Source organism: Passer domesticus, chromosome 2 (assembly GCF_036417665.1).
Source record: "Passer domesticus isolate bPasDom1 chromosome 2, bPasDom1.hap1, whole genome shotgun sequence".
Classification (NCBI taxonomy): Eukaryota; Metazoa; Chordata; class Aves; order Passeriformes; family Passeridae; genus Passer; species Passer domesticus.
The window spans coordinates 21,219,615-21,230,920 of record NC_087475.1 but is presented as its reverse complement, the minus strand read 5'-3'; positions in this window follow the sequence as shown (position 1 = coordinate 21,230,920).

Sequence of the window (11,306 nt, the reverse complement as noted above, 5' to 3'; positions counted from 1 at the left end):
TTCTGTGCGTGTTGTTCCTTATTCTTTTCTGGCTGTTTTGCATCCTGTGTGTAAGAGCTGGGGTTGAGTGACAACATTGCAATGTGGGGTCACATTGTGGTGTCACAGCTTAAGTTGTGATGTGCTGTCACTGGCCTGTGGGTGTGTAAAGAACTTGACTATGGGTTCATAGGTTTCTGTAATACTCAGGGCATGGACACTTTAGCCTCTAATTTTCTTTACTTTATTACAGATTGCCACAAATGTCACAACTCACCATTAGCAAGTAGACCTATAATAAATAAAGCAAATATATCTATATGTGTATACATATATAGTTATTACAGGGTAGTATCTGCAGCGTTGGTATAGCAACAATCAGTGATACAACAGCAATAAATTTATAGCAACAATCAAATATAGCAGCACCCAATAGTAATAGCAATTAAGTGTGTGTACATATATCAATTACAGGTTGTTACTACTGGAACTTGGCAGTAATACAACAGCAGATGCACTTAGGATAAGTTAATTACACGTGTAGATTAGACACCAAGCTGTAGATCTCAGAAGGGGCCCAGCCATCCCAGAGGGGAGAGGATAAAAGAGGCCAGCCCCAGACCTGAGTGAGTGAGGGAGCAGTAGAACAGGCAGGATCTCCCTCCAGGTACAATCCATGTCACAGAGTTTGGAGTCAGCAAGGCTTCCCCAACGATGGCCCAAGGTCTTGCAGACCTGTGTAGGAAAGGAACAAGGATGTGCAGTGCAGGAAGAGAAAGAGAAGCTGATTTGGATAGAAAATCATTTCTCTATCACAGACACATAAGAGGGTACAGGACACCACCACTTTGCGCAGCCAATCCATGCGTAATTAATTTCTGGTTTTCACCTGGGACACCTGACAGATTATGATTTCTGTTCTGTTTTAGAACTTGTCCTGCTCTTACAGCTGAAATACCCAGTGGAAATTACCAATACATTCTTTCTCAGGATGTTATCCCCTTTTTCCAGACTATTTTTCAGCTTTTCAGATTATGTTCCTATTACGGTTCCTTGGACTTGCACTTTCTGAAGGTATCTCAGGATGTCTCTGGTACCCAGCTGCATTTCTCAGTGCTGCACTTCTCAAAAATGCTTCTGGTCCCCAGGCTCACATCTCCTAGGCTGGCCAGCAATTTCTCTCCCTGAATTTTGGCAGACTTCTCCTGTTGAGTACTTTTTCCCTCTGAATCAAGTCACCTTTATGGCTGTTCACATCACATGTTTACAGTTTGATTTTATTTCCTCCCCTGCTGTATTTATTGGAAATTTATACAGCTGGTAAGGCACCAATTTGAGTAAGATTGGGTTGAAGTACTTTTAAAAGTTTCCCTCAAACTTTAAAATAAGTTTCCTGAAAAGGACATTTCTCCATATAAAATAAATTGGACTCTAGTTCTGCTCAAGGTAAATTGTTAATTTTTCTTTACCCAGGCTAAAATTCAACCTTGCTTAAGCAGTTGGAAGTTTTTGAAGAACTTCACATGAGTGGAATATTCTGAAGTTGTCACAGTCATCCCCTATGTCAGGAGCTCCCATGGGCTCCTTTCTCTGCTTAGGGCTTAAGGCACTGACCTGAAAGGATGCAAGGGGAGGGGGATTTCTTAGCATTAACATGCTGAATGTTGTGTAGATTTTGGTTGGGTTTTATTCCACAAAATGGTTTCCATGGTACTTGGGGGGATTCAACATGAAATGGGGTTCTTGCTTTGTGACCATGTAAGAGGCTGAACCATTGACCTGAGCTAAGGCTAATTGTCCAAAGCCTTCAAAAGGAATTAGTGCTCAGAACAAAAACAGTCCTGTGTGTCACATCATCTAGTTCTGAGGTGTTTAAGGACCCAGAGCATTAAGTTAGGATTAATACATAACATTTGGAAAGACAGAGGGGCTAGAAAAGCCAGTGTGCTGATGATGAGCACCTCAACACATCATGTATTCAAAAAAAGAGAATGCAATGTACTTTCATGACACTTGTGTCAGTTCATGTTCTGACATTTGCTCAGCACTTACATCTTCGTAACAGCTTCTCAAAATAAAAACATGAGAGCTAAGGAGACAGCTACAGTGGGGCTGGAGCTTCAGGGGTAGTGCTGTATAAAACTTCTCACTTTACTTGCTTCTTAAGTAAATGCTTTGTCATTGTCCTATTTTTAGTCATGTTATTTTTCAAGCATGTTTTCAGACAATGTATGACTGTCAAGCTAAAATTGTGGTTTAGTTTTCCTGCATTTATCCTATATATATATATATATATTTACTTAACCTGAAAATTATGTGACAACTAACACTGGAAGCATTGAGCAGTCCTAAACACTTGCTTCTCACTTCTGTCAGTGTGCAATACAATTAAGGGTACTTTTAGAGCTATTCTGGGAAGATGAAATATTGCAGCATCTCACTCAAAACTACTTCTTTCCCTGCCATCATTTGTATCATTTCCGGCCAAGGGTGAGATCAGCACTGACCATTAAGAGCACATGCAATTTCATTTTGAAGCTCTGTGGTATAAAAAATAATTTTTAAAGCTTTGAAGTCTTTTAAGTGAAGAAATTACTCACTTGGCAAGGAATTTATCATCATTGCTGACTCCTTTCCCAATAGGAAGGAAGATCTTTTGTTTCCTTAGAGATAGGGTTTTTTTCCACTTCCTTTTGAATATATTCAAAAAACCCAAAGAATACAAAACCTAATAGTTGCAGGAAAGCAGCTATATCCTCTTTTATGGCTGCAAGGTCTAACATCTTTTACCTTCAAAGAAGAAGCCTTGACTTCACCATATAATTCATTAGTCATTATTTCAATACAAGAGCTCAAAAAAAGATTCTGCTCATCACTTTGCTATCCTTCCCATTAAATACTGGGACAAAGTTGACATCCTTGTCCTTCACTAGAGGAATTCGTCACAGTAAAATGCACAACAGACATAAATGGATTTGGCTGCAAAGCACTGCCATTTTGCAGTTCCAAAACTGAGAATTACCTCCCTAGGCTTCTGAAAACCCATGGTGTCAAGTGAGTATCACATCCCTACACATTATGTTGCAGTTCCTGGAAAGTTCTGAATCTTTTCTTGAAGGGAAAGACAGAAATGTCAGACCCTTAGGAGGGCATTTGAGACATCCTGCAGTCCTTACAGTCATGGTGTCCTGCCAGCCGGACTGAAGAAGTTGAGTGCCTGCAGAGAATAGTGTCAGTGAGGGCACTGTGGGACAATGAGGGTAAAAAGGAAACAGTGCAGAAATTACAGGGAAAATACAGGGAGCTGCTGCTCCCTGGAACGAGCATGGTGACACATGGTGTCACATGTGTGTGTCACATGGTGTCACATGTGTGTGTCACATGGTGACACACACAACACAATCTAAGGGGGACTCAACAGAGGATGGAGCAGAGCAGAGACCACAGCCAGGATTTGTCCAAAGGGGGCTCAGTGGTACTTCCTAGCTGAAAAGCAGCTATGCTTTCCAGCTATTTCCTGGCTTGCATCTGCATAGCACCTGAAAAACAAGGGAGATGAAGGAAGCCCTTGAATTAGCAACCATGACAAAATCCCTCTCCTTGGACTGACACGTCCCCATCCCAAGTTTATCTCAGGTACTCTGGTGACAAACCCACCCCCAAGGTACCACCACCCCACAGTGAGTAAGGTGTGTGGCTTAAGTCATTCTATCTAAATATAAAGAAATAGTATAAAAGTAAGTTGAGAATGGGAAGAAGTAAGGGAAGTCTCCAGAGTAACTTGTGGGGTCTGCCAGAACCTGGCTTCTCCCTCACAGGGGATGCCTGTTGGGCAAGATCTGTATTCCATGTGCATGGAGTGATTTTCTCAAGCTATGTTTTGTTAGGATTAGAGCTTGTCACTGTTGCTTTGAATTATATATTGGTTTGAAAATGTTTTTTTCAGTCAGACACTATCTCCCACAGTTCTTGATCCCTGACCTGTCATAGCTTCATTAATAAAGAGTGTTGTTCTGTAACCTGTTAAAGTGAGTCCTTCAAGGGCGTTGACAGAGTAATCAAATGCTGAGTTTGAGAAAGCCTCCCCGTTTCACATGACAGGCAACCCAGACTGCCAAGACAGAGATCTGATGGGAAAAGCCCTCAGCATGGTGTTTCCTTCCTTGAAGCCCTGGACAGTGGCTGCTTGTCAGCTTCTTTCCCAGAGGCTGGTTTGGGGAGAATCATGAGAAATTTGTGTGCAATGAAATGACCGTGTCTAATCATTTACCCACTCACCTTCCTCCACAGAGGATGACAAGGCAGAGAGCCTGTGCTTCAGTCAGTTCACACAGACATCCTTTTTTTTTTTTTTAATATCCCCATTAAAGGTCCAGGTCTCATGACTTGATCAAAGAATACATATCAAAGCAATTTTTAAAAATGTAACCTTTCTAATCCACCAACATTTGGCATCTTGACTTAGGTCTGCTTCAGTACAGAGACATTGATGAAGACTGTAGTAAGAGCTATAAAAATCTATTCATGTACAAGCAACATGAGTTTTTAAGATATAATCATAGATCTATATAGAGTGGTAAAAAATGCGTTGGTACAAAATAATTTTTAAAAAATGCTCTGGACTCTACCAGAGTCTGGAGTCTACAAAAGATTAATAAATTGAGGTGTATTTCTCCAGATGCAAATTTGGAAACTGAAGGTGTTGGTATGGGTAGAAAACAGCACTTGTCTTCACTGTACAAGTTCCACCAGCCCCCTGGAGACTGGGGGAGCAGTAGATTAACTGCATACATCACTGGAGAGCCCTTATCAATAAAAATCCCAACATTCCTGTCTGTACAAAATAGCACATTTCTGCCTGGTTTTTGGTTCTGCAATGACAGAGAAGGAAGCAGGTGGGACAGAGGGACTAGTCTGTGCACAGCTCTAAGCTGAAAAGTTGTCTCACAGCTTTTATCACCAAGCCTTACAAAACTTTTACTTTACAAACAACCACCAACAGCCTGATCTACTTCTTGAGCCAAGTCTATTCCAGTAGGAACTGAACAGCAGCAGTTCTAGCAGAAAAGGAGAAATTTAATTTTATTACATATCACTACTTGAACTGCTCCTTCCCATTCTGAACCACAAAAGGGTTGGTGCTCATTCCTTCTTTGGTGGAATGATAAGCTGATCAGCTGCCAAAATAAAATTAATTTAAGAAAATTAATACCATCTTGCTTTCTCCTGTACTATTTTGGCCTAATTCATTCATGTTTTCTTTCTCCATGCTATACCCTGCATGCTTTGGGCTGCGGAAGATACTATTACCCAGCAAGTGCTGTGTATCTGGATTTTTTTCTGAAATGGAAGGTCCATTTGGGCATGCCTCTCTCAAACAAATACTATATAGAGGCCTCTTGGAGGCCCATGTAGTAAATAATTTCTTTAGTTGGTTGAAATAAAACAAAACCAACCAAACACCCCAAGTGTCATTGGAAAATAGCCCTGAAAAAAAATTAGAGGAGGCAAAGCACTGGCAATTTTATAAGAAAATGTTGCTGGAATTTTTGGTGGTGTGTTTGAAGGATATTTATGAGCAGTGAACTGAATGTTAAAATTTTATTCTTATGAAAATTTAACTTAGAGTATTTGTTCATCACTTCAGGTAGTATCTTCTGGGATGCTTGTTTTTTAATAAAATACAATAACATTTGTAGAAGAAAAAAAAATTCTAAAACAAAACTGATTAATTTATTGTTTGTCCATCAGCAGAAATTATGTTTCTATGAATCTAAAACCTAGGGAGTACTTATATGTGTGTTGTGATGTGTGTGTGTGTGCTCTGACATCTCAGGTTTTGTGTAGCGGTACCTGAATATTTATCAGTGTCTTTCACAAGTGTCTGCAGAACCCAGGCAAAAGACCATCCCACAATTTCACAGGTATGATTAGAATTTCATCTGGAATAGAGTGAATCCATTAAGTGACTATCTACAGTATGATATCTTCACAAAATAAATGCAGACAATACATACCATTTTTGTCTCCCAGTAATGTACCAATAAAGCTAATATTTGAGGATGTTGCCATGAAAAAACAAACAAACACACACATTTTTTTAAGGTTTTTCAGACCCAAAGCTAACAGGCTGGTGCTCAGGCAGCTCTGCTGACAGGAGCTGATGCCAGGGGCAGGCAGCACCAGACATCCTTCACAGCCCCTCTGGGAGCCCTGAGCACGGGGCTGCAGCTCCCTGGGCTTCCCCAGGGTGTAAAAATCCTGCCAAATGGGCCGAGGGGTGTCCTAGCACCAAGGCCAGTGCTGCTTGCATTTCTCCCTTCTTTTGGCCCAGTGCAGAATGAATTCTGTGAGCACGGTGCTGGGGCAGCAGCTCGGGCACGAGCAGCAGCTCCCACTGCCCCGTTCCCTGTGAGATGATGAAGACATCTGGAAGAGAGGAACAATTCTCCTTGTGGAGCCTTGTGGCTGCCTCGGTGCCTTCAGCTCACCCATTCATGCCTTTCACAGGTTTCGTTACTCAACATTGGCCTCATTTCCACTGAAGTCATGGAACTCACTCGGGACAGAGCCCGGCAAGCAAGGGGAAAAGGCCTCTATTTCACTTGAAGATGCTTATAAAAAAGTCTCTTGTCTTTGGCAAAAATATTTTTTGTTAAGGTAGACTTTTTTTTTTTTTAAATTCAGATATTAAATGAAGGCATCTGGGTATATCAGCTTTCAGACTATAAAATCCCCCCTGGGAACTGAGGAAAAACTGCCTTATCTGTAGTCCCCTGTATTGTTCTGGGTGTAATTGCATTCCTAGGGGATGGCTGACTGCCTGCCATGGGGCATTAGCAGAGCTGAGTTGTTACCCAGAGCACTTGGAGTGGCTGGGGGAATGCTTCTGATCCTTGGCAAGCCAAGTCGGGTGCCTTGAGGAAAGGGCTGGTGAGAGGAATGCTGTGCTCCCTGTCACATGCTGCCACATGACCAGAGGCAGGGTGGAAGGACTTTCATTGCCACATAAAATGTGGTGCTCTAGTTGAGTGCTTTTGCCTAAGGAGGGACTTGTTTTGTTGCCTTTTTTTTTCCTCTTTTCCTCCAGGAAATTCGCTCAAGATCTGCAGCAGACCAGGAGCAGCTGCTGTCATGTGGCTACAGCTGCAATGAATGACTGCCAGTGTTCTCATGCTGCCCTGGGTCTTGGTGCCCTCTGAGGGGGGAGGATGCTGCCAGGACACCCCACCCAACACATCTGGTTCCTCACACTGCACAAACCCAACCCCACTGCGTTGTTTTACACCCATGTCTCTAAAACATGCCTGTTTCAGTAAGCTCAGTAACACCCACGGTGTGGTCAGCTCTCCACATTCTCAAGACTTTCCAGGAGGCTCACAGATGCTCACATGTGTGGGTACCTCTGTAGGGCCACCTGGAGGGCAAGGATCCAAGGCCTCCATTTACCCTCTGAGTCCCTCTCAGCTATGGAAAAGCTGGTGAAAAACCAGGATAAGACATGGCTTCATCAACAAAGGTTGTCTTTATTAACAGTCTTGTCATTGTCCCACTCTCCAGAGGATGGAGCACATCTCAATCCCTCACAGCTCTTTTCCACCCCTTAAGACCCAATTTCCTACCCACAGAAGTGAGGGCAGAATCTGCCTGAATTTCATCCCAGTGTGACACCAGGGCACAAAGAGACCCACGGTGCCCTTGGTACTGCCATGTGCCACAGGACAGAGCCCAGGGCAATAGTGGCCACCACCTTGCCAGTCTTCTCATCTCCGGGCACTGGCTTTACAAGGACTCAAATGTACCCTGTGGAGAAGCCTGAAAGCTTCAAAAGCTTCTTGCTGCCCCAAATGTGATGAAACCCAGAAACCAAGAGATGCTGGAGCAGCAAAAACTCTTCCCAGCACTTTCATCACTGAAAGTTTTCCCTTTAGCTGCATGCTCGAATTTTCTCAGCCTTTTGAAAACTTTACCTGCAGAACCCCACGTGACTTAGTGCCCTGAATGATTAAGAGTTTGCTTAGAAAAGTGCAGTAAGAGAACCAACTTTCATACAGCTCACAGCACATTCTATTAACCAGGGAATTTTAACCAGGAAAACAGATTCATGCCTGCATTCCTGGACTGGACTGTGTTCCCTACTTTCCTTTCAGTAAGATTGCATCTTCTTCAGCTGCCAGTTTCGATGTCCACACTTGCATGTCTGTTCCTTAAAAAATTAATAACTAGACATCATCCGACCTGTCTGATGTCAACTACCATGTGGTTTAGTGATCTTCCTCTGGGATTACTGTAAACTTGAGATTCCATAAAAATTTTAAAAATTTTTGGAGATCAGATAACTCATTATCAGGATACACAGAGGGAAACACTGAAGTGTAAGTCAGGTATGGTTATCCAGGGGATGGGGGGGATCACATTTAACATTTCACTTTCTAGCTCCACGTATTTGGTCTATGAGAAGAAGGGCTTAGTGAGAGATGTAGTTAGGATTTTGTTACTCAGACATGTGGTGCACCTCATAAATGCAGAACTGTGTTATGCAAGAAATCTGCCTATTCACATTATTATTTTATGAGTGCTCATATTTCAGCTTTGCAATTAGCCTGAACATCTGGCCAAATAAAATAGTAATTAAATGTATGAGGCTGGCAGGTCAAATACAGAGTGCTTAAAAATAAGTGCTGGTGAATACAGAGAGAACTTACTGTGTGTGGTTGGATTTGATAAGTTGACTGGGAGGCCAGAAAACTGTTTAATAGAGGCAATACCACCCTGTATGCATAGATATCCTCTCTATGTGATTCAACTACACTAATTATATTTTGGTGCATGGATTCAATTATCTTTTATTTCTAATTAACATTTTTTCCTTTTGATAAATTCAGGAAGGCTTTGTTGTGCTCTAATACACTCAATACAAGAAGCTATAGTTGACAACTGCTGTACTCATGAAACAACACTTTAGCTACATGTATTTTATTAGACAGTATCTCATCCAGTTTTACTTCTGTTTACTTCTGCTCTGAGTCACACCTTGCTGTTCCAGAGGAGCAGCTGCCCTCCTGCTCAAGGAGGGAAGAGCTGGGTGACTGGAATTGAGTCCCTCCCACAGTGGAAGATGAGACCACAGGCTGACTGCACCAATGGACCTCAGTACTGACGAGAGCTGGCACTTGTTAACCCAAGCCATGTTTGAAACTCATCTTAGAAAACAAATATGCAGGCCAGAGACAAACACTTCCTGCACTCACCTCATGGCAACCGAGCAGATACAAATCATCATCAGAATGAAAGCTAGGATGTGTTTCTGTGTGCGGATAAGCACAAGGGTCTCTCAGCAGTGGGCGGCACACTTAAGAAGGCAGTGGAGGTGTTGGTGTCAGAGCTGGGCTGTGCAGGATGTGGTGGGTGCAGTTTGCCCTTGCTGGCCCTTGGAGGACACTGATTCCCTCAACATGAAGCTGGCTGTGGTGGCCTGTGCCTGCTCCCTCACATGCATGCAGCAAGCACATGGATCAGGGACAGTCAGGAGATGGACCTCAAAAGTATATTCCTGGTGGGAAGGGAGGGCCATCTGCTGCAATCCTTGAAGAAGGCAATGCTTTGCCTGATTTGTTGAATAGTGAAGCAAGAACAACGTTTGTGTGAGCTGAAATCAAATGTGTCCATGGTTACACATGAGTAGAATGAATTATCATCCAATTTTAAGGAAGGAATGGCTCCTGTACATCCACTGGAGGCTGGGAACAGCAGGTAAGGAGGCTGTCCTCACACACACTTCTTTAATAAGTCAAAATCCACTGTCAGGGTGCTCTGGAATGTCCCACACTAATTTCTAGATACACCAAAATTAGGTCAGTTTTCTTTCTTAGGCTCTCAGATGAGTCCTAAATTTCCCTGATGACATCCCATAGATAACTGGCACACAGACACACCATACTCACCCCAACAACAGCCTTGAAAGAGCAAGAAAAAGAGAGGAGCAAAGCCTGGCCCTTGCAGAAGGCTGTCCCAGAACAGGAATGTTCCAGTGCCAGCAGCCACCTGGCACTGCTCAGGGGCTGCTCACAGCTTTGGGGGGCCAGGACTGGGGCATCCCTTCTCTCCCTGTCCCACACAAATGCCCTGGAGCAGTGAAGGGAGGGAGGGATTAGTCATTCAGTCCTCTCACAGGGCCTCTTGCTACAGCCTGTCACCTCCCAAGTGCTTTCATGCCACGTAATTATTCCAGTGAAGGCAAAGAGTGTTTATTTTGGTTTAAGGTTTTGCAGCTTGGTCCACACCACAGCATATGAAAAGGTTTACCAACAAATCCACCTCCACCTTTTTCCTGCTCTTTTGACCCCAGTTGTGATAAGTATTGCACTGAAAAATTGTCTCTGTTTCAAAAGGCTCAATATAATCTGCTCATAAATGTGCTGTCTCTTCATACTTTGGTAGGTAACAAATGACTGTGATTAAAAGAAAGGCTCTGGTGATCTGCCAGTAGTTCTGACAAGGAGAGCAGCAATAAAAAGCCATAAAGCCACAAAGGTTTCCAAAGGGCACAATGTTAAAGACTTGCCACAAAACAAGGACAGCTCTGTAATGATCTGCCTAAATAGTTGTCCAATCATTGTTTAACACCTTTGCATCAAACAATTAGCTCAAGAATCTGATTTATTTTAATTAGCTAATCAATATTTTTCAGTATTTTTTCTGCTGATCCTGAATTTCTAACCTTCCTGAGACCTCCCTGAGTAACCCAAGAAGTTAAGCCTCATGTTATTTTTGCATTAACCTTTCAGCTGCCTTTAATTTTTATTACGATTTTTAAATTTTTTTTGTTTACAATAGCTGAAACTGAGCTGAGTTGGAAACAGGTAGAAACAGCCAAGAAAGTTCAGCCAAAATGGATGTGAGCAGGATTTAAAGCCCAGACCTGGTCCCATGCTGAAAAAGAGGAGGGCAATTATTCGGGCTCAAGGAGCTTCCATCATGCCATCAGTCAAACTGTGCAGACAAATCAGATTACTTCTATTTTTGGTATGAAGTCAAAAGCTTAGGGTAGACATGGTCATTATTGTTTCTTAACTTTCAACCAATCTGGTTAATTGTTTGGATGTAGGTACCTTGGGCACTGCACAAAAAGAGATGTATCTGACAAGATAAGGAAAATGGATTTAATGCCTCTTCATTCAGCACATGAAGGTATAAAACAGAGAACTCCTCAGAGAAGGGATTATTGATTCTGCTTGCTCTGTTTTATGATGAGCACTCAGAGAGTGGAAGTGTTTTATGCTAATTTTGTCTCTTAATGCACCTGCCCCAGCAGCCACTGTCCTGTT